This window comes from Phlebotomus papatasi, chromosome 2 (assembly GCF_024763615.1).
Source record: "Phlebotomus papatasi isolate M1 chromosome 2, Ppap_2.1, whole genome shotgun sequence".
Taxonomy (NCBI): Eukaryota; Metazoa; Arthropoda; class Insecta; order Diptera; family Psychodidae; genus Phlebotomus; species Phlebotomus papatasi.
The window spans coordinates 95,158,125-95,181,277 of NC_077223.1; the positions used below are offsets into that span (position 1 = coordinate 95,158,125).

The following is a 23,153-nucleotide window of genomic DNA, read 5'->3' on the forward strand; positions in this document are numbered from 1 at the left end:
CCCAAACTCTCAGTGTATATGTAAAAGTAACCGTTATAAATATTAATATTCATTCAAAGATTTTTATAAAAAAAATTTATAAAAATCTTTACAATCCAAAATTATGAAAAATATCAATAATTCAAAGTATTTACAGGATTTACAGTCCTCAAATTCCATGTGGTGTGAATTCTTAGAGCAAATGACAAAGAAAGACAATTCTAGGTTTGACCACTGAGAAAAAGCTTGAAGCCCGAGCCCATGGCTTTGGGAAAAATCGTCTTTTTTTGAGCTGTCTCATCCCCTGACCTGAACGCTTGTCGGTTCCCTTTTATTGAAATTATTTGTCGGAAAACCCCCCAAATGTTCAATATTTTAGTTTTGAATAGTAAGGGAGACTGGGGCAAAAAGTCACAAATCGAAAAATTCAAAACTCAATATCTTCCAAGGTAAAAAAGATAGCGGATCAAATTTTTTTCTATAGATAGCCTTCATAGACTTCTTTAATGTCGTAAGTCTCTTAGAATTCGAACAAGGAATTTAGAAAATAAAAAATATCGAAATTTTTAGCCCTATTTTTGAAATATTTTCCTTGCAGAAGATAACACTTATTACCTTCTTTTTTTTCCAAAATTTATGCACTGGTGAATATTTTCTAAATAATTTGAATTCTTTGAATACGAATCCGCTATCTATTTTAGAATTTCACAAAAGTTCTTTTCTCCAGAAATCCTTTTATTAAAAATGGCCACTTGGGGTAAAAAGTAACAAAAGGTATAGAGCAAAAAGTAACAAAAAAGCGAAGCAATTTCTTATGTCTCACGGCGAAAAAAAGCGTCATTATCATGTCTCGCCCCTTGTTGTTTGCATTGGTCAAACGATTTACAGTCCTTTGCCTCCTCGTAGAGAAAACGGTGTTTTACAAAGGTGTAGATGAATAAATTTTCTATGAAAACATGTCCTCTGGGTATTTTTTCAAATTTACGGAAGTCTGTAATGAAGCGAATCAAAATGTGATAATATCCAATGTCTGGTACTATTTGCCCCAGCATTTTTGAGAATAGTCACAAAATTACCTTTTAGAAATCGGCTCGATAAACGTAATCCTTACAAAATAGATAAAAAGGACATTCACAAAGTTGTAGAGTGATAAATTTCCTATAAAAGTGCGCTTATCAGAAATTTCTGAGGCATTCGATTAGTTTTTAAAAATATAAAATATGCGTTTTGTGACTTTTTGCCCCAGTCTCCCCTATTGATGTTTTAGAAAAAAAAATCGAAATTTTTTTGTTTTCTGTATAGGGTAAACCGGGGTACGATTAGCCTAGGGTAGAATTGGACAATGGATTTTTCTCGTTTCCCTTAAAATGTTCATTGAGCAAAATATTTTTTAATGAAAGTGGGAACACATCCCTATATTCCCAGAAGTAAATCTGATCCTTTCATTCTACAATTTAGAAGTATTTTTATGAAATTAGTATAAAATTGTAATTTTGATGTTACAGTTTTTGGCCAAGAATTTTGTTTTCTGAGTTTCAGGTCAAGATGTCATAATTCTACTTTGTTTCTGGTTTAATAAAGTTAATTAAGAGATATTTTTCACTTGGATAATAATTATTTCCCTTTTTATATAAGATGAGAATCACTGAAACAGCCCTCGGGGCAGATGTAGCCACTCTGCCGTGGCAGGCTAAAACTAGGGGAAAGTGGTCTGCCTTTGAACGTAAAATGATGTTCAAAATTTGAGATTTTTTTCAGAGTAAACTACAACATGAGTTTTACTTTGCACTACACCAAAAAATTCTCTTGTTCATTGAGCTTCTATGCTTACCCCATTCAGGACTCGCAAGTCCTCAGTTTTTCCTGGTGAGAAACTTGAAAATGTGATGTCGATATATTCAAAGGCAGCCTGCATGGTCTGCCTTTGAATGTGGTTAGGCAGCCTTTGAATCTTAATCTTTCACTGAGAATATTAGGTCTGTAACATTAAACGGCCCATAATTGATTAGCATGAACCCTAATGCACTCAATAAAATAATCACTGTAGTCAAGAGTCATTATACAACAACATTTTTTACATTTCTCTGTAGCACTGTTTTTCACTTGAAAATTTGTAATAAAACGCGATTGAAGTTGACAATTGTCAGTTTGAAACACCCTGGCCGGAGTAAGATAGCATGTTATAAGTATTTGTATGACATTCGTCAGACCAAAGTAGGAGTTCTATTCTGCTCCCGGACAGGAAGCTGTCAGATGTTTCAATGTATGGAAAGAGAGGATCCAAAGGCACACAACATTAAGATTCAAAGGCTGCCGCAGAGCAATATTTGCAAACTTTTATCACCCACAAAAATTGTCTCATCTGAATCAAAATGTATTTGGAGAAATACCATCCAAGAATAACCTTCTATGATTCACAATAGAAGATTTGTTCGAAAAATTATTTTGATTATGAAAAAACACATGAATTGTGGAACATCAAAATTACAGTTTAGAGCTCAGTTTCGTTTTTTTGCCCTAGCACCTAGAAAATAAGAGCTAGGGTCTGCATTTTTTGATGACTTGTGAGGATTATGAATAGCTATCTAATAGTTAATAGAAAAGAATTTATGCTTTAAAGAAAAATGAAAAAATTACAATATTCAAAGGCTGCCGCATTCAAAGGCAGACCACTTTCCCCTACCAATGATTTTTTATTTACACACGGATAATTGTTAGATGAGAAAGTATATTGATATTCCTAGCAATATTCACACTTGGATGTATGATTTATGAAATAGATCTTTTTAGGATATTTGCATCAATTTTGACTCAATTACAAAAATTGTATAAAAAAGTCAGCTAAAGCCTTATCCTTTAAGTTTTAGTCGCATATTTAGCATTAGTGGGCTTCAGTGTATCAAGTGAAACAATATTTGGTATCTCCAATTTAAAATTCCGTCTGGAAAACTGGTGGCTATTAGTACCCCAAAAATGGCTATATCTACCCAGACCGGGGTAGTTGTAGCCAATGTGTCACACTTTTTTCATTATCCTCTCTAGAAAAAGTCAGGAATTTTAGAGCTTAGAACTACACGGTTTTATACAGTCAATATCCTAATGCTACTTATGAAATATAAAAACATTAGACAAACGTAATCATTTTTTCACAAATTATGCGCGAAGAAAAAGCTTCATTTGCTGGCTAAATCTACCCCGGTCTCCCCTATCCCAAAATTGACTTCATGACTTCATTTCAACAGATACTCATCTTACATTCTTCCAAAACCCCTTTTTTATTTTAGATTTTGGTGGTGCTCTTAAAATTGATATGTACGGAAATGCTTTCGAATCAAAAGCATCGTCAAGTTTTTGAAATATTCGACATCGAATTTTTGAAAATCGTTTTTTTTATTAATCAGACGCTCTATCAAATCGGATAAAATAGTGGTGTCAGTAGAATTGTAGTACTCCACGAGAGCTTTCCGAAACATCAAAAATTTTTTGAATTCCGATAATTAGAACCGGAGATATCGCCATTCGAAAATTCAATTTTTGACCCCTTCTATCATCGTCGTATTTCACCTAGGACCACAAAAGTATTTCTCAACTGATTTGTCTATATTGAAAACGATACTGAAGTTATTCTCAATCATAAATATATTTGATATATTAAACGGTAATTCGAAATTTGAAGGTTTCATTAATACTTATCAAGCCCTGAAACAGCCCAAGAGCCAATACTTCTAAAACATTTCTTAAGATAATTCAAATTAATTTAATTTATAAATGTTTGTGTTTTTTTTTATTTCCAGGTAAGTCTTACGTCTAGATTCAAAACCCTTATATTTATGGATTACCAAAATGAAGCTGTAAAATTCCAAAAACTCAATAGTTTGACTTTATTTCATGATCAGAGGGTAAGTGAATTTATTCAAATTTATCTTCCCTTAAATTGTACGATAATTTGTAATAGAATCACTGAATTTGTGCACCTCTCACGTGGCATTATCGAATTTTCTGTGGGAGTATTTGACAAATTGATGAGCTTCTCTACTTACAATGAATTTCTCTTTATGTACTTGAAAGAGACCATCGAAATCAATTTATATTTAAATTTGGAAGAAAAGAAAAACATGATAGAGAGAATCTACCCAACCTCTGTATTCACCTTTCTCAAGCTCATCTTTTGAGATCCATACACCGACAAGTTTGTACTTGAGCAAAATATGTTGCAAAAAGTTAAAAGTTTGGCACTATGGGTGTGTTCTATGATGGGGAGTTGAAACTTTATGTTTCTCTGGAAGCTTATGCTGTATTTATGGTTGACAGTGAATTCGAGACTCTTAGGCTGTAATGTGTCTCGCCATTTGTGAATAAATACATTCCTTTTTCTCTGTCTTAAGGAGAGAAATGGGTGAAATGATAATGCTGATGATGATGATACTGCTTCTGATCCGCCAGACAAAGTTCAAATGTTTCGTGAATATTTTGTGTCCCGCGCAATGGAGCCTCAAATGATGTCGCGATGGTTTGAGAAAAGAGGCATCATCATTTGCTTCATTGCGCTTATAAACATTCTCTATCCCTGGCTTCTTTAAGCTCTTCACCATTACTTCACCGTTAACTTTCTGGAAGAAAAGTTTTTGAGAAGTGGTACATGATTAAAAATTAAAATCGTCATAATCTCGCACACATGCCACTTGAGACATTCCCTAAAACTCTTTTCTATGGTGAAAATTTCGCAAATACTTTGACTTTGTCGTATATAAAGATTTTTGCGTGATTCAAAATTAATATCATTGATATGGATCCTTAAGGAAAATAAGTGTACAAATCGTTTAGGGTAGAGTAAGCGCTTTTGGCCATTTTAAGCTTTAATGACTTAGTAAATGTAAAAAGTCTTGTATATAAAACGATTAAAATACATTTTTGTACAGAAACCTTTTGAAATTATTTGGAGCCCCCCTATCTATCTACATTTCTAGAAGATTTTCTTATCCATAACTTCTAATATCGAAGCGAAGGTTCTTTGAAGAGTCACTGAGAAAAAGACGGGGGTGCGATTAACTTTATTTTCCTCATAACTTTAACACTTTTTAGGTGTAAAAATATATCAACATTTTTTAATGTTAATTTTACACCTTTTTAATGGTAAAATTAACATTAAAAAGGGTAACTTTAACCCCTAATACACCTAGAAAGCATAATATTTACACCGACTTCGGATCAATACTGCAGGGTAAAATAAAAATTTCCTGAATTTTATTTTAACTTTTTTGGATTTCCCTCAGTAGTGGTCCAATAAGGGAAATTGGGCTTTATTTGAAATAGGGCTTTTTCCGCTTTTTCCTTCTATTTTAAAATTGAACTAAGCTCTATCATAATACAATTTAGCTTTAAAATTAAAGATTCGGATTCCAACAACGATAGACCCTTTAAAACAAGTTTTTAGATATGGAACCGATTTAAAACCGCTTCTTTCAAGGAAATTTAAGTTTACTTTAAAGCTCAGGGTATTTTCTGAAATGCAAATATCATTGTAGGCTTCTGGAACTAAATTACAACATGTTATGCCCCAGTTCCATTTAGAAATAAATAGAAGAAAAACCAGTGATAAGCCCAGATAAGCTTATGGTAGCTGAAATATTTTGCAGACGACTTCTAAGTGCGTGCAACTCGGGATGTTTGTAACCCGAAATACTGGAAAATTCGATTATAAGCGCAATTTTGGGGGTAAAAAATAGCATCGAGCGCCAATGTTATCCGTTTCTGTCACCGAAAACAGTTTGCTCGACATGATTCTTTACCAAGTCTCTGTTAAGTTGCCTAAAAATTGACGCCAAAAGCTCATTTTTTCATACGAGCACATATGGGAATTTCTCTGCAATTGCAATGGTGCACAGTTCGTGCTACGGTCCGGACAAGATGTTTTTGATTTATAGCTCAGATCAGGAAACATCGAGGAAGGAGTGCGAATCACAGATGAAAGGTCTCGACATCAGCTACACTGGTAAAAATAAAAGGGTCAAATTGATCCAACTGGTAAAAATGAAATGATCACCGAGGATTCTTTGAAAGTATCCTTGTTTTGACACTTATTTACCTCGGGAATAAACGAACAAAAACAATTTTAAAGTCGTCTTTGGTGTTCGCTCAGATGAGAGAAATAGGTTATCAGTAACAAATTCGTGATAAAACATAATCTAACGTGATAAATTCGCATACAAAATTTCAAGGGACACTATAGTGATCCTTTCAAAGATTCAAATATGATCCATCCTTTTGAAAAAGATGGAATATGATCTAATTTGATCTTTTAATTTTTACCAGTGTACAATATACTAAAATTCCAAAAAGCGTCGTATAGTTTTCGAAATATTCGATATCGAATTTTCGATTAATCGGACCTTTGATTAAAATCGGATGACGTTGGTGTGTCAGAAGAGTTGTAGTATTTCACGAGAGCTTTTCAAATTAGAGCCGAAATATTGAATAAGAAAATTTAATATTTGACCCCTTATTGCTCGGGTCAGGGGGGTCGAGGGGGGACTTTAAATATTTTAAAATCGAAAGCTTTTTAAATTAAAATTGGGTTCTTTAAATCGAACCTAACTATAACACACTAAACTTTAAGATCGTTCGATGCCATAGGGGTTGCGTTAATGAGAAAACAAAATTTCGGGGTGTTTCAAATGGCGAAACGGGATGAGGGAAAGGTTAATCTGACATCATCAATTTCTAGCCACCCTAGCCATCTATCGGTAATTAACCTTTGCTGAAAACCGATTGCCGATATCTCTCTCCGTTCTCTCTCCTGAAGAGCTTATGCGACACAGGACGGACGGGACGGTTACGGAAATCGATTTTAAGCGTACAGTAGACTCTCTCTCAATTGGGCGTTTGGGGCAAAATGTCATGCGGTTTATCGATAGATTTGGGCGTCAAAGCCAATGTAAATTCCACAAAAAGCGCTCAATTATAAAGGATCACGATAAAATAGGAAGAACTACAGCGAATTTGAGCAAATTAGCTTCATAATTAAGCGTGAAAATTGTCAACAAAATTTTTTGCTCGATTGAAAAAGAGCCGATTGAGCGAGAGTCTACTGTATGTAATATTCGTGATCTTTGAGCGTCAAAACGTGTAAATTCAAAATTCGGACCTGACCTAACGAGGTCGGATTTCACCTCAGACCATAAAAGCTGAGATTGTAAAGAATCTCAGCTAATGCCCTGGACACACTTACGACTTTAGCCGAGAGACGACTTAGTGGAAAATGATGGGAACGTAGTTTAACCATTATTTCTAATATAATTACGCTAAGCCGTCTCTCGGCTAATCCTCAGGTCTGTCAAGGCCCCAAGCCTATTTTAAAGGTATTTCAATTAAAATTTGCCCTACTTCTCCCTATTACGTTCACGCTAAATTGGACAGATTTGAACATTTTTGTCAATAATAATTTAGTCTGTTGACCTTGTTGACAAACATCAATATTTATGAATAAAATTAATGTAAATCTCAACTCAGCTACACCTTTGAAGCCTTATATTCAATGAAAAATCTCAGTGTTTAAAACTACCTTTTTGTGGTGGAAGATTAGTTTTTTTCTATTTTATTTTATCAAAATACTTCCTAGACTCCCTATGTAGAGAGGTTAATGAAAACAAGTCTCGCTTTTACATTTCTCTCCGAGTTAATAATTTTGTTTCTATGTTTATTTCAATGAAGAAAAAAGTATCTGTGGAATCTTTCAAAAACCTCCTAGACCACATTGTTATTTATCATTTATTTCTGAATGTATATATCGACCACTTCCAGGCGGCTTATCCTCCGAAGCCACCAAGGAAAGAAATTCCCGTGGTGAAACATACAACAGAGAGAAAACATTGCTCGGACAAGTTATGTAAAGGGGTAGTTTGTGAGCTTTCGCCCAGAGATACTATTGAAAATTTATGTTTTTTTTTATCCTCTCAAGTTGAATGCCAAAAGTATTTTTGGGAGTCTTCCGCTGTTTCATTGCTATTCTTCTCTCATGCTGTATATGGCTTTGTTTTCACTTTTCACCGAGCTTAAAATGTGAATTTAGACAGTCAGTGGCCAAAAACTCCCAACACTGTACATCAAATAATTCTGCGGCTAGTAAAATTTTCGAATCATTTTCTATTTCAACTCGTCAGTTTACTATTTTCTCATTTTCTCCATTTTCACTTTATGCTATTCTTCACTAAATTCCACAGTAGTGCCACAATGGGCAAAATGCAAACTGGAAGAATCTCTTCAATTTTCCAACAAAATTTACTCTATTTGAACCCCATTTTCCCAACATAAAGTCCAGCAAAACTTTGTGGGTTTCACTTAAAAATTATACCAAGATTAGAGAATGTGTGAGAAGTCGTTGGTTCTTTTTACTATGTCCCCCTTTTTTCACACCCACTCAATCCATTCTTGGTGTAAATTTACATTTTGTTGTATGAATTAAATGCTCTATGTACCAAAGGGTTTCTAACTTCAGTATCTTAAGTGTTTCGACTCCAATAGAGCAGACCGAAAAATCATTAAATTCTTGGAAGAATACTGCGGAAAGGACACTCAAATATGAAATTTGGATGATTCTGAGAACTAAACAAAGTTTGTAATAGTTTCATCAAAAAAAGAGTAAAAGAATGTCCCAGATCTGTGTGAAATACTCGAACTCGTAACTTTGATACTATACCAGAAAGAAGTTTGACATTACAGTAACAGTAAAGTTCCCTCAAATATGAACGACAGTTCAATTCAAAATGTGAAATTTGAGGTTACGTGAAGAAGATTTTGTGTGAAATATAAATTAAAACTATTTTAAATCAGATTCTTCACAATTTCAGCTTCTGTGGTCATGGGTTAATTATGACCTAGTAAGATTGTGCCTAAAATTTGCATGTACACATTTGACGCTCATATAGACCATGAATATCATAGCCGCCAGTAACCAATTATCGTGGCCGGCAAGCTACGTAGTACAAACTACGTAGTACAAACGCTTCTCGAGAGAGAACGGAAAGAGATATTTACAAGTGGTTTTCGGCAAAGGTTAACGTTAGGTATGACGTTAAGTGGTTATATTAGATCCATTCCCTCATCTCCCCCCCCCCCACCATTTTTTACCATCTTGAAACACCCACAAATTTTGTTTCCTTAATAACTCAGCCTATCCATATGGTTTGGATCGAGCTTAAATTTTAGAATGTTATAGCTGGACTCAAGACCTTTCGATTAAAAAAAAAGATTAAGCTCTTTCAAACCTCCTGGCCCGAGTTATAAGGGGTCAAAAATTGAATTCTTAAAAGGGTTTATCTCTGATTCTAATTGTCAGAAATTGAAAAACTTCAGTGATTTGGAAAGCTCTCTTTAAATGAAACAACTCTCCACTTAGAAAAAAACGGGGGTCCGATTAACTCTTTTTGCTTATACACTGAGAAAAAAAAGATTGTACGATTAACTTTTTTTCCTCATAACTTTAACACTTTTTAGGTGTAAAAATATATCAACATTTTTAAAGTTAATTTTATACCTTTTAAGAGTAAAATTAACATGAAAAAGGGTAACTTTAACTCCTAATACACCTAAAAGGGGTAATATTTACACCGATTTCGGATCAATACTGCAGGGTAAAATTAACATTTCCGGAATGTTATTTTAACTTTTTCGGATTTCTCTCAGTCAGTGTAGCTTTAACACTTTTAGGTGTAAAAATATATCAACATTTTTTAATGTTAATTTGTAACTTTTTTAAGGGTAAAATTAACATGAAAAAGGTAAATTTAATCCATAATACACCTAAAAAGTATAATATTTACAGAGATTTCGGATCAATAAAGCATGGTAAAATAAACATTTCCGGAATCTTATTTTAACTTTTTCAGATTTCTCTCAGTGTCTGAACATTACAGCTTCATACGCTTTAACCAAAGGTCCGATTAATCGAAAAATCGATTATTGAGATAGGTTTTTTTAACTTTTGACTTAGAAAATCCACATATGTAATGATTGAGGAGTTTTTAAATTATGGATGATGGTGTCGGTATACTATTACTAAAGTGTTATTATTATGCGGTATTATTAATAGAATCGGGACAATTAATATTATGCCTGGTTCCGTGGCCCTAGAGAACTCACCCAAATCCGGCGCTCATACTGTACTAATACAGTCTGAAAAACTGCTAATAATTCTGAATATAGTCGGAAAAAACAATAATTAACACTAAACCTACCGAATGTTTTTGGTCATTTTTCCTAGCACGATCGGTCAATTGATAAACCGCGGTAGGGTAGGATACTCCAGAAATTTTTCTTGGAAGAGAGGGAAAAAATTTAAATTTAAACACAGAGAAATATATTACAAGCGCAAATTTAAAGAAATTGATAAAGTTTGATAATGACATTGTACCGTTTAAATATGTGTTAATTTTAAAAAGTTCTAAACCGGTCAATTTAACGGGGTCTTGGTAGGTTTAGTGTTAAGGAATTTAGTTTTAATTCTCAGCTTCTTAATAAATTAATTACAATATTGCCCTTTCCGTTCTGTTCTTCCTAGGTTTTAATATATATTGCGTTTGAACCATGAAGAATAAATTCTGCATTTTTTTTAGAAATGAATAAGGATTCATTTGAATATTTTCAGCACTGTAGATAAATTATTTTAATGCATTGAGATAAACTAACCAGAGAAAGATCTAAATTACAAATTTCATTCATAATAAAATCGTTTGTGAATTGATCGTTCTGAGATTTGTGAGAGTTCATAAGACTGTAATGATGTATTTGTTCTTCTTGTTGCAGAGTTGTAGGCCCCTCGATATTACTTCATTCTCCTGTTTTGTTTGCTATATCTCTTACGCACGTATTAGAAGACCTCTCTATTCCATTTAGAAAATATTTAACGTGGTGACAAATACATTTTGTGTTTTACACGTTCGCCTAGTGTTAAAATGAAATTTAATATGGCACAGTGTAAGGAAAGGCAGCAACCCTATTCATTCGTAAATTGCTTCTGGCAAGAGGAGAGTGATATTGTCGTGTGAGCCAAAGTTTTGTCGGGGTTGGAGACCAAAAAGAGAGCGAATCCCTAGGTTGAAAAAGAAAACAGGCGATGTGTTACACCTGAAACACTGCTGGGTATCCTTAATATTATTCCATAATACCTTAACATTTTGCAATAATAGCGCCATACACACTTTTAGTCGGGGTTCCTTTTGAATACAGGCCCATACCCTCTTTCGCATATGCGAGTGATGTATATAATCGCTTTGGCCCTGAGGATGGTGGCAGAATGTGTGAGAACATGTGTCTCTCTTTCATCAACAATTTCGCCCATGAAATCTGATCCTATTCATGACAATTTTTTCACACCTTCTCATTTTAATAGTCGTTCACCTTTTTTACCCACCTTTTGCACCTTCAAAATTATCCATCCCGTTTGTCTGGCTTTGCCTTTACCCCGTGCTTTAGATATGAATTTGTGTTTTGTATCTCACTGCTTTAATCTTTTGACTTGATACGTCAAAGCAGAAGAACCATTGCAGAATGCTTAAGCTCGCGTGTCAGACCATTTCACAATTGTTTATTAATTTGTACCAACTTTAAGATTTTTATATCTCACTTGTTGCAATTTACAGTATCAATGAAAGTCAATCGGAGAGTGCTAAAGGAAGATGAAACTATCCCTTATATCACGAGATGAAAACCATTCAAATATACTACTGTTTAACCGGCCTACAATCGTAACATCATTTTTAGAGAATATACGGTTAATGATATTGAGTTCTGATTTTCTTTTAAATATCTTAATCCTTATGCTACAAATCAGAGTAATATTTCAGAAAACCAAATGGACAAAAAAAATCATTTGATCACCTTTTGTACTTTTGTTGATTTTCATTTGTTATGAAACATGTTTTGGAACATGACTGTAAATCAATCATTGATCATTATTTATACCACACAGTCTCTTTGAAATTATATTCAATAAAGAACGGTATTTCAGAACTAGTGCTAGAGTGATCTTTTTCCTCCTCACTAAAAAATACCTAATCATCCTTATCAGATTCATTAAAAAGTTGCCCCTTCAGTCAATTAAAAGCAAAGGATATTGAAGTCGTGGAGATGAAGCACTCTCGATCGGTCTACCGCTATCTTAATTTGTTTACACCTTAAAGACTAGTGAATAACATCATATTAGTGATACAACCCAAAAGAGAATCAAAGTGTTTCAATTAAATCATCTAAAGAGAAACAATCAAACAGTATTATTCTTTTTTTAACCAAAAAAAGCGAAATTAAGTGCAATTAATTTCCCTGAAAACGAGAAAACCACCTTTAATTTTAGCAAATTTCCAATAGCCTAAAGGACCTAAAGAAAATTTAAACTTTGCATCAGTGCTTATATTCCATTACAATGCTTCACACATTATGTATACCGCAAGTGTGGGTGACTTTGTCCCCTGCGGATGATTTTGACACCCTCCTGTTCGTAAGCTTTTCTTTACTTCTGGAACTTAAGGATAGTTTTTACCAATCCAATCCGCAATGTATGATCGGTGAGAACGGTTTCTTAAACATTAGAACTAAAGAAAAGCTTACGAACAGGAGGGTGTAAAAGTCATCCGCATGAGACAAAGTCACACGATCTAATACGGGCTTCAGACCTAAGGCTTAGGGCCTCGACAGACCTGAGGATTAGCCGAGAGACGGCTTAGGGGGCTTAGGGTAATTGTGTTCGAAATAATGATTAAACTACATTTCCATCATATTCCACTAAGTCGTCTCTCGACTTAAGTCGTAAGTGTATCTAGGGCATAAGGCTTAGCCATATGGCTTAACTTCTCTAATTTCTTATCAATCAAGATTTTTGGGAAATTATCACCAAAGATTGGACAACATAGGCAAGTGATACATTAAATTTTGAAAAACCAAAAAATTGGTTAATATTTTGAATTCCAAAACCATGGGGAACTGGGCTAAACCTTAGGTCTGAAGCCTGCTTTACGGTACCTTCGCTATTCAACGGTGATTTTAGTTTTGGAACCTTTACTATTTTTTAGTTACGTTCAATCATTTCTTGTCACTAAGGCTTCAGTTCGGGCCCCTTATGTATGACCTTTACATTAAAACCCCTTGATTTAAGGGCTGTGGGTGTCTAGAGCGGTCTTCAGACTAGAGGTGTAGCCCAGTTTCCGTAGGTCTCAGAATCCTAAATGGCAACCAATTTCATTGCTTTTTCAGAATCCAATAGGTCATTCGTTCTTAATAATCCAATCCTAAGTTAAATTTTCCATAATATCTTGACTGATAAGGAGTTAATAACAGTTAAGCCATATGGCTAAGCCTCAGGTCTGAAACTTCAAAGTTGAAGCCAATTTCTTATTTTCACCTACAAATGCGTATGGGAATTTTTCTACACTCGTGACCGTTACACGATATATGCCAAAATTGAGGTGCGCCTTGTGTACAAGATTCTGAGCCTTGTAAAGAGGGATAAATAATATGCTATCTGTCTAAATGCGGTCTTGTTCTGAGAAGTGTAAGCTGAGTTTCTGATCAATTTGTGAGTTGGCTTCAAACAGCTCCATATAAATAACCACTTCGCCGGGGGCTAGTCTGAAACCCATATAGCCTGACAATTTTACGGATGAAGACAGGCAGTTTTAGTTTAGGAAGTTCTTCCTAAGCGAGTGCCGCTTTACACAGCAGTGCTTCTCTTGTGCTGTTGGAGTCGCAGGTTGAGCAGAGAACGGAGCTAGAAGACACTGGAATTGATACTATTGTAATCTAGGGGACACAAAGGGCTCTTTTGAGCCTAGTTGTCCAACGCCAGTAGGAAAGCCCCAACAATCTACATTCTAATCTAGGTTCAATCGTTTGCAAAAATTTTTTAAACTTTTGATTTCATTGCTTAAATAACCGTAATTTATGCATTAGATTGCAGTAGATTTAACTGAGAGCAGTGTATAAATAAGAAGCCGATAGGTAGTTGGGGTCTTTAGTGTTTCTTTGTCCCTTTAGTCTATCCTGCTAATTTATTTTATGATTTCTTAATCCTTTTTATTTTAATTTGGGGCTTCATCTGAAAGATGATTGAGTACCCCTATATTTTAATTCTAGTCTTAAGGATAGTCTTGACTTAACCGATCTGATCTGCTACAAAAGATGGGTGAAAAGCATACTTAAATACTAGAATTAAAGGAAAGCTTACGAATTGCAAGGGGACAAAGTCATCTGCGTTAGAAAATGTTTTTCCATTTTCCGGTTTAAATTGTTTTTCTTTTTAAATTAATTTTATAGGCATTTTTACGGCCAGACTGACGAACACATGGACGGAAAATCATCGTAACGTTATTTCTCAAAAATCGTCTGAAACGCTAAGATATGTTGAGAAAAATTTGTCTCTGTGGAGTGCGAGCAGTATATTTCAATGAACTGTAGGGGAGGGTGGGGTATTCTCTCATAAATTGCAAAATTTTTTTGACACCATTTTATAAAAAGATGATTAATGGAAATAAAACATTGTATATTTTGTGATTTAGAGTGTTTAGGGTATATTATGTATAGTAAACTTTTCCGTGTTTTTGCGTGAAACTTCCGAGCACTACTGTCGGTACCTAAAACTGTCAGAACTGTCTCAAGATTCATTCAACACTATTTTTTTTTATAATAATCATAAATTCACTACAATTATGCTCTTTCAATAGATAATTGCAATGGTTCAGAGACTGGTGAAAATAAGACATCACAAAAAGTTTTATTTTGATGGTGTTTTATAAAATCAATCACAGAACCCAAATGAGAAGTGCACAAAATTAATTATTTTTGTAAACATGGGTCTCGGTTACTGCTTCATTAATGTAAAGGCTTTATCCAGTTTTATTCCATTATCATTTCAAAGAGATAAGATTATGCAAAAATTTAAACTGTTCCGTCGTTAACTGCCCCACCTTCCCCTATGATAAATTTCTCTAGTCATATGTAGTGTAGAGGCTATAAATTGACATAGATAACGAAAGTACTAAAGTATAAAATGACATAATGAAATGAATACAATATATTGTGATTTTACATGCAGTTTTATGAACAATGATGTGGTTTTATGCTTTAGGATATAATTCTTGCGAGTAACGCATATACAAATTAAACTGCAATATTTCATTCGTTAATTTGATCAGTTCATCCATGGGTGATCTCTGAAAGATCCACTCCGGTTCATCCGAGGGTGGTCTTGTCAGTAAGACACGCTTTATCTCCGGTATTTAGAGTATCTTATCTGGCCCACGAGAATTAAAATTCTGTCTAAGGAATGGCCTATCTGAAATGTGCAAGAAAAACTTTTACTGAAGCCTCAAGATGATTATCTAGTTCCAGTTCATCTTCAAGAACGTTTTAAAATCGTACAATGAAAAAAATATCAAACACATAGTAACAGAAATTGTGAATTCGTGCAAAATAAAATTGTTGTATTTTTTACATCTTTCTGCCGCGAAAGACCTTCCCAGCTTCCTTGAAATCCGTAGAGGTGTATATTTCACATTCAATATATAAATAAATCCGATACAATGTCAAATTTTTTTTCTGCTTTCCACCATGTCGTCGTTTTATTGAAAATTGATAAAAATATGGGTTATTATTTGTGCGATTTGTGCAGATAAAAGATATACAAAATGTGACATGAAAATGTTGTTTATCGCAGGTGTATGAAGGCAAAAATTTTCTTTTGTGCCACAAAATCTCAAGAGAGGGCGGCTGTTTTTTTTCGCAAGATTTAAACGTGAAAAATTCCAGTGCACCAATGTGTTCAATCCAATTGAAAAATTGTATATTATCGCAAATAGTGAATTCCACAAGCGTTGTATTATTCCCCAAGAGATAACTGATATATTTGTATGTTCGTGCCGATATTTTTCTCTAATATTTTTACCATTTGGCATGGCGTGCACAAGAGATATATATTCAATTTGCCGCAATTTTCACGCGCCACAAGGAAAAAGAAAATGCACGCCTCGTGGCAAGAAGAATTCCTCTGGATATATTATTTTGAAATTCTTCACTTCTGTGATTTTGCACAACTTTTGACGAATGAAAGCATTTTGCATTGACAGCGGTTTATTTTCATTTTTCCCTCGCCTGTCACGCTCAATGCGCTCCCACAAAATATTCCATCCCCATTGTGCTTCCCATTTCACTTGGTGCTTTTTCCTCAATCTCAAAGTCGACAGTGTGTAAATGAAGAGGGATTTCAATATTATTCACATAATGTTGCACATTTCTGCGTAAATCATCGGCCGTCACAGTCTTGTCTGCCACTTTCCCGTCATCCCCAATGGCACCATCCCCCACAGTTAAAAAACTGGCAAAAAGAACATGCCACATGGATTTCTCCAGGGATTGTTTGAATATTTCATCATACACTTTTCCATGCATAGTACTAAATATTTGGAAAAACATACAAATCCAAATATTTTTCACTTTCCTGTCGGTTCCATGCCATTTTATAATGTTTCGAGTGAAAACGTAAGCCTCTTCTTCAAATCCTGCTTTTATTATTTATTTCTTAAAAGATTCACTATTACGGAGTTTATTGTTTTTCACAATATAATCCGAAAAGGGATGAAAAATGTAACAATATAAAAGTGCAGCATTAAAATTAACAATTAAACTTTAATTTTCAAAACTCAAAACAAGTCTAGAAGCAGAAAAATAATAAATTATTAAAAATTAAAATTAAAATATATAAAAAAAAGTAAACTTAGCTTAGTATTGTGCTAAAAATATTCTAGGGCAACAGGATCTAGAGAAACTGTACCAAATTTCGATATAGTTGTATGTAAACACCAAAGTTCTAAGTTTATAATGTAATTATTTTTATTACAAATTATTTTTTTTGTTATTTTTTTTCAGAAATGTTGTTTGGAACCTTGTAGATAGTTTATCCTTTTTATTTTCTCTTAAATTATTTTAAATACATTTTAAAACTAATGAAAATATAGACATTGCTTTGGGTAATAATTTGTGACTACACTGATTCTCATAGTTCACCTTCATAGTTACCCTTCCGAAACTCTTCTAAAGTCTGTTCCACATCTTCTCGTTTTTAGAGGCGACACTTTTTAATTTTTTTTAATATTTAAAAACTTGTAGAAAATGAAAAAAAAACTTTAAATTTATGGAATTTTGAAAAATAAAAAAATTGGCCGAAATTGAAAGCCGGCCGAAGTTTGACATGCTTTCCCTATACAAAAGTTTAAAAACGTGATCTATGTTTTTTTTTCTAAATAATTTTATATCTTTGAAGAGATCTAAAATTGTTGATGTAGAAGGAAGTGGAGCACCCTTGGTTAGCAAACCATTTACGAAGGAAAATTATATGAATGATAAGGCTTAATACCATTTAAAAATAGGAGAAAAAAAGACCATTTTCTAAGCTGCTCCGTTTCAAAGGTAAGGTAGTCAGCACTTATGCACGTTATACACTTATGGACAGCTTGCAGAAATCTTAAGTACTTACCTAAAACATATTTTGAAAAAAAAACACAAAATTGTTAATCACATCATAAACAGATAATTTTATAATTTTTCGAAATCTGTTTTAGGTAAGAACTTAAGATTTTGGCAAGCTGTCCGTGTATAATGTCCATAAGTGATGACTCCACCCTACCCCACTTCCCCCTACTAAAAATATTGCAATTTTATTTATTTTTTATTTTATAAATTCAATTTTTACTTTTCATTTTTTTTTTATTTTTCGGTGTGCAAGAACCGTTGAAACCAAATAAACGTCAAAACAAGTATGTTCGGGTAGTGTTTTGACCATTAACGAACAAGTTTCATTTGACGTTTGTTCGGTTTCAATCGGTTCTTGCACACCTCTGTTTTAAAAATTTACCAGACGCACATTTCGTCCATATACAAAAATACCGACGAATTTTTTCTAATAATGATCTTTTAAGGTAAATGGCAAGGTAAATGGTTAAAACTGCTCTAGAGAGCATATTACTCAATCGAATGGGGTCATATCAGGATAGGTTTTGGAATTTTTGACAAGTATGTAGGAGAGACTGGGGCAAAATTTGTCAAAACAAAAATTTTAATATTCACTTTTTTCTAAAATAAAAGAGATTGAGGCTTGAAATTTTTATTATAGATAACCTTCATGAACCTTCTTAAACTTAAAAAGTTTCAAGGGATTCAAGGAAGGATTATGTAAAATAAAAAATAATGAAATTTTGAGCCCTATTTTTGGACTATTTGGCTTACAGAAAATATCAATACTGATTAGCTCAATTTAAGCACATTTCTCGTTAAGATAGACAAAAATTGTCTTCAACAAAGTTGTGGAGGAATGAATTTCCTATAAAAATATGTCTATGAGCTGGTCCAACCCTTCGCCAGAGATGGAACTAGGCCCATTTTGTAGGTATTGGTATATGACTTAAAATTTACCGAGACCAAAGTCAAAAAGGACTGTCAGTCCTTGGGAAATTAACAATATCCTTTGAAAAATTCACAACTTTGACAATTTATTACACGAAAACGGCTTAACTGATCTTAATGAAATTCGGGTCAAAGTCGATACTTAGGCTTCAAATAAATATTTTCAGATTTATCCTCTGACTGCTCTATCTGGTAGCTCCCATACAAACTTGCCATATTTTAAAGTAATCGCACATTACAGGGCAACAAAACGAAAACTTTTTCGTTTAATGGCAAATAACAGGTATTTTCGGAGCCCTTGGTGTATCTTGAACATATCACCCGAAGAAACTTATGATCCATCACGTCAACTGTTTGAGATATTTTAAGAAATTGGTAGAACTATTTTTATGAAACTTTCTTTTTTTTTAAATAACGACATATCATAAGTTGTTGGCGCTAAAGAACGTTTTCTGAAAGAGAACTGAACTCAAGGAACATTTTCCCAAAAGAAACCGTATCCCTATCTTTTTTGTATCAAGATTTTCCCCAAATATGCTCGAATATTATTTAATAACGTTAAACGTATTTCCTCGATTGCGTCCTTTTGTCATCTTTAGTGAAATATTCTCCTTAAAAAAAGGGCTAAGATTGCTGAAGTTCGTAGGGTTCTTAGGGTATCGTTACTAAAGAATTTTAACAAAAGGTTCTTAGTATATAATTAATCAAAACATTTTTTTTCTGAATTTATTACTCAAAGTATTTAAATAACGGTATCTTTTAGGACTCTGTGATCTTTAGAAGTTTCAATTTTTTTCAAGAAGAATATTACTGAATAAGAGACATTTCCCTAGATACAAATCCTTTTTTATACGTTTGAAGGATAGCAAAAGATTTATAAGGAAGATCTGGAAAATTGCAGGGATAATGAAGAGATAATGATAGGGTTTGTTCCAGGAAAATTTTCTTTGAGTCCTTCTTTACAAATTATTCTCAGAAACGAACAATATACGATTAACCGTTATTGTATAAAAGGAGTTTTGCAAAAAAAATCATTAATACATATGTTGTATGCTCTGGTACTTTTCTTACATATTTTTGGGATTGGTCCCGGTATTGGCAAAGTTGTTACCTTTGCCAATACCTATTCGATGGCATAGGTCTCGTTCGTGGCGAAAGGTTGGACCGCTTTGCCCAATGTCCTTTGCCCCAGCAATTTTGAGAATCTCCACAAAATCGACTTTTACTCGAAAATCACATTTCTTTCGAGATAGAGGAAAATAGTCTTCTGCAATGTTGTAAGAGCAGTAAATTTCCTATAAGAATATGATCATTATAAAACGTTTAAATTTTCTCAGAGCTCGTGAAAGAATCAAATATGCGTTTTGACAAGTTTTGCACCAGTCTCCCCTACCGTTTCCAATCAGTTATAAATCGATAACTAATTTTTATCCGAAAATTTATTCTTTGAATCTTAACCTCTTTTGGAATCTTTTGAGTGATTTTGTGAATAGATTCAAATCGGTAAAGAACCAGTGAACGGTAAATTATGTATGTTACGAGGTAGAGCTTTCCCCAAAGCATGGGACGCTTTGTTACCCGTTTTCGTACATGTTTTGAGCTCATTTTGAATATGATTCATATACCTACGTTTGAAAAATAAGTATTGAAAAGAAATGCAGTTACATGAAACTGCCTCACTTTCCCTTTTCTTTAATTTACTGATAAGTGAATTATGTTTATTTTATGAACTAATCAATCAATAGATGTATTGTATAGTTTTTGTTAACATGAAGATAACATATTTATGCGCACAAACCAAATAGTTCAATCAATTTAATTAAATCCATTTAAAATTTAATCATAAAATTCGACCTGAATTCTTGAACAAAATAATAAAGGAAGTACTTGTTTCTCCAACTGCTCTTCAAGCTGATCTAATGAGTAAGTCTTGGAGAGAAAGATTTGCCGAAAGAGTGAAAGCGCTGTTACTGTGACAACCTACAATTACTGGATGTTATCTAAGTTTAAATGCAAAGAGATTGCAATTGGCTTTTACTTTTGATTTCCGCTTGTTTTCAAATTCACGACAGATCATATGGTACACATTAAATTGAGACATTCTCATATTATTTTTATTACTGAAAAAAAAAGAAAGTTTTGCATTGCATTAATTTCCAAAGAGAATTATTGTACATCAGTTAAAATTATAAAGTCTTACTAAAATTGTCATACTTTGAAAAGATTGTTCTACATTTCTACATAGGTATAAGAGGGTTTTGTTGGTTTGCCATTGTGACTTAACGCTTTTGTGCATAGCACTATGCAAAAAAAAATTGCAAAATGTCATCGAGAGTTATAATAAATTTGTGAAAGAGGGAAAAAAAAGTTTTACAGAGGAAGCGAAGGTGTTTCAGAGTCATGTGGGAGTATAGTGCATGTGATCTTTTGTGTTGGGCTCCAAAATCCCCAGATTCGGTCTCTAATTTCTCTGCAGTAATTTCCATTGTTCTCCCACCCATGGGAGAAACTTCTTGAATTTTCTCTGGTGTCTCTGTAGTGTGATGAAAGTGGCTCAAGTGAAGAAAGAGACTCCGTTGACCGTGGAACAATCTCCTCAGTTCTCACATCTTGGGAGATTTCAATGGTGCACTCAGAAGCATTAGTATAGGATGAAGAAAAAAAATGCAAGACAAGTTGACAGTGGGTGGCCACTGAAATGGAACTCACGTTTTTGCACATATACACTATCTTCCACCTCTTTGGGTAATTGTTCCCACAATGCTGATTTAGTTGTGATTTCTTTTATAATCACAGCTAATGTACATTTGCGGTTAAGTTACTTTCGATCGAGCTCAGATTCGCTGAGAAGAATGTTGTAGATATGGTGATTGTACGAAAACTTTCGGTACGTCATTTCGTTTTACGGGGGCTTCGTGATGCAATAGGTAAGAGCATTCGGCTCTTCGGTAGTACGACTCCCGACTCGACTATCACAGTTGTAAGTTCGAGTCCCGTCCTATCCGGTGCAAATGATTGAAGCGTCTAAATGGACGTATTTATCATAAACCGAGTAAAAAATTATAAACATAATAATGTACAAAATGGCTATAAAAACCTGGTACATCGGAAAAAATAAATAAATAATTTTGCTTTATTTTTCAATCCACCAAATGCATTATGCACTGTACTGTAGTAAGTTCTTAACTCAATCACCTTATTTTAAGTATTTGAGAGACATCTAACTATACCTAAAAAATAATAAAAAGAAACAAAAAACAAAATTAACCTTAACATTAAGCACTTAATTAAAGCCTCGTAAAAGTCCTTAATCAAGTATAGTTTGTATTAAAGATATAAAAAATATTTTTATTAAATGCTTAATTAAGGACTGGACATGGGCATTCAAAGGATCAAGTACTAGAGCACTCGCTCTGTTTGAAGTAGTTAGTAGTTTCAATTGGTACCGGATGAGCTCCTCAAGTTCCTCTGCAGAAAATTTAGACTTGCTTAGTACAAGAATATCATTAAAATTATTTTAAACAAAATATTGAAAATTAAAAAAAATACTGAAAGACTCCCAGAAAACAACTCTACGTCAATATTTAAAGTTTTGTTTTTTAGAAAAAAAAGTTTTATTCTCATGCCATGTAAAATTGAACCATTTAAGGACGATTTGAACACCAGTGTCCCATAAAGAAAATAATTTTTCTTGACTACCTAAAGTAATTTTTTTTCCTTATGTTTGTACATAATTGGAAAGTAGAAGGTTGAAGGGATTTAAGACATTTTTTGCAAGTCTCCAGTTATTTGCTATATAGTAAATTTTTAAGCTCAAAAGTGACGAACTTTTTAATTCTCATAATGAAAATTGATTTTAATTATTTTTTATACTTCCAATTTTTTGAAGCAAAACCGTTTTGGAAAAGGAAACTACAATACTCAAACATAATATTTTTCATTAGAGTGAAAATTATCAGTCATTGGTATTGTCAGAAAAATTACTTAAATTTTTTTGGCTATTTTTGTCCCTATTGTTCATAGAGGCAAAAAATACACCGAATCAGACTTTGTTAGTTTTCCTAAGATCAGATGTAAGACTTTTTACTGATTTTTGTTTATCAGTTTCATTTTTATTGCTGATTTTCTGTCAGCGAAAACTGTCTCGTCGTTAAAGGGTTAAAATTCATAGAGAGATAGAGAAACAAGAACATTCGGAGGACCCTTCCCCATAAGTCGACCCTGGGACCATTGATATGATTTTCCTCCCACCCTGCCCTTTACCGCTAAACCCGTTTCTTGAGATTAATCGAAAACGTGAGATATTTCTATTTTTGGATAAGTTTAGAGACTAGATATGTGGATATTCGTTCTAATACTACAATACCGTTGAATCATTGTTAAAGGATTTTTCAAGGTCAAATGTTAAAAAGATCATAGAGAGCGTATTTCTCAACCGAATGGTGTCATATTTGGACTTCGTGGAGAGGTCTTGGAATTCCTGACAAGTATGAACCGATTTCAATTGGTTATGAATCCGTAATGAACCGATTTATAATCGATAATAAATTTTTATGCGAAATTCAATTATATTGTGCCAAAGGTATTTTGGAAAATATGTGGAGTGATTTATAAATCTGTTCAAATCTGTTTCAAACTAGTATTAAACCGATTATGAACCGATAAGTAATTTTTGTATGAAATTAGATTTTATTACTCGTTAAACTATTTTGTGGGATCTTTTGAGTGTTTTA

At 33.5% G+C, this 23,153-nt stretch overlaps 1 protein-coding gene across 1 annotated transcript in view; it reads left to right on the plus strand.

Annotated features, from left to right (window-relative positions):
• Positions 1 to 23,153, plus strand: part of LOC129802524 (semaphorin-2A) — a 610,443-nt gene that overhangs the window by 33,572 nt on the left and 553,718 nt on the right. The gene's annotated exons all lie outside the window — the stretch shown is intronic.